Raw genomic sequence first — 1,295 nt, 5'->3', positions numbered from 1 at the left:
CAAAAAAGTCGCCAAGAGCTATTTTTAATAGGTCTCTCTTCACATTACACAGAAAGAATAACAACAATAACCATAATAAAAATCAACCTTTACACCACCACCAACAAAAAAAATCGGACTTTCATCACAAGAAAAAAACTCCTGGACTCCTGCAGTGCAAGAAGGATGCACAGAGTTGCACGTTATTTATTCACAGCCAATCACGGAGGCAGACAGACGGGGAAAACTGAAAAGCAGGACATCACCACATCAGGAGGACACCCCCACCTCTATCCCACATCATGCCATACCCACCGCTCAGGGGAAGGCAGCAGAAACAGGTGGTTTGTTAACACATGGATACCTCATTGTTACCCTGGGCCCCACACCTTCCACCAGTCGCCCCTTGTCCTACCTGGATGGAAATCTCTTTGAACTACATTCAGGGTGCACAAGGTCCCTCGGTTCTTGATGTGGACCTCTGCATGGTACAGCAATATCACTGAACAGGAATAATCCAAGTTACCCCTCAAAGTACTCATCCTCTTCCCACTCCCATCAATGGAAGTTTTGTCCACGGGGTTCAGGAGTTCATTGGCCAACATAGAATCATAGAATCACAGGGGCAACCAGCATGGTTTCATTAGGGGCAGATCATGTCAGACCAACCTGATTGCCTTTGATGATCAGGTCACAAAGGCAATGGATGCAGGTGTCGCGGTGGACGTAGCCTTTCTGGACTTCAGCAAGGCCTTTGACACTGTCTCCCACCCCATCCTCATTAAGAAATTGGGCGACTGTGGCATTGATGCCTACACAGTCAGATGGATTGCAGATTGGCTGAAGGGTCGGACTCAGAGGGTGGTGGTGGATGGGTCATATTCGACCTGGGGGGAAGTGGGCAGCGGAGTCCCCCAGGGCTCGGTCCTGGGACCTGCGCTGTTCAATTTCTTCATCAGCTATTTGGACGACAGGGTGAAAAGCAACCTGTTTAAATTCGCTGATGATACCAAAATTTGGGGTGAGGTGAGCACGCTAGTAAGGAGGGAAAGATTGCAACAAGACCTGGATAGGTTACAGGAGTGGGCTGACATAAACAGGATGCGTTTCAATACTGACAAGTGCAGAGTGCTGCACGTGGGCAGTAGAAACCAGCAGCACACTTATAGAATGGGAAACTCCCTTCTTGAGAGCACGGAGACAGAAAGGGATCTTGGAGTCATTACTGACTCTAAGATGAACAAGGGCTGACAATGCGGGGTCACGGTTGGCAGGGCTAACCGGACCTTGTCGTGCATCCACAGGTGCATCTCAAG

This window comes from Gavialis gangeticus, unplaced genomic scaffold (assembly GCF_001723915.1).
Source record: "Gavialis gangeticus isolate Ggan-Ray unplaced genomic scaffold, GavGan_comp1, whole genome shotgun sequence".
Taxonomy (NCBI): Eukaryota; Metazoa; Chordata; order Crocodylia; family Gavialidae; genus Gavialis; species Gavialis gangeticus.
The sequence above is the reverse complement of the archived record's forward strand: the minus strand, read 5'-3'. Positions refer to the sequence as shown.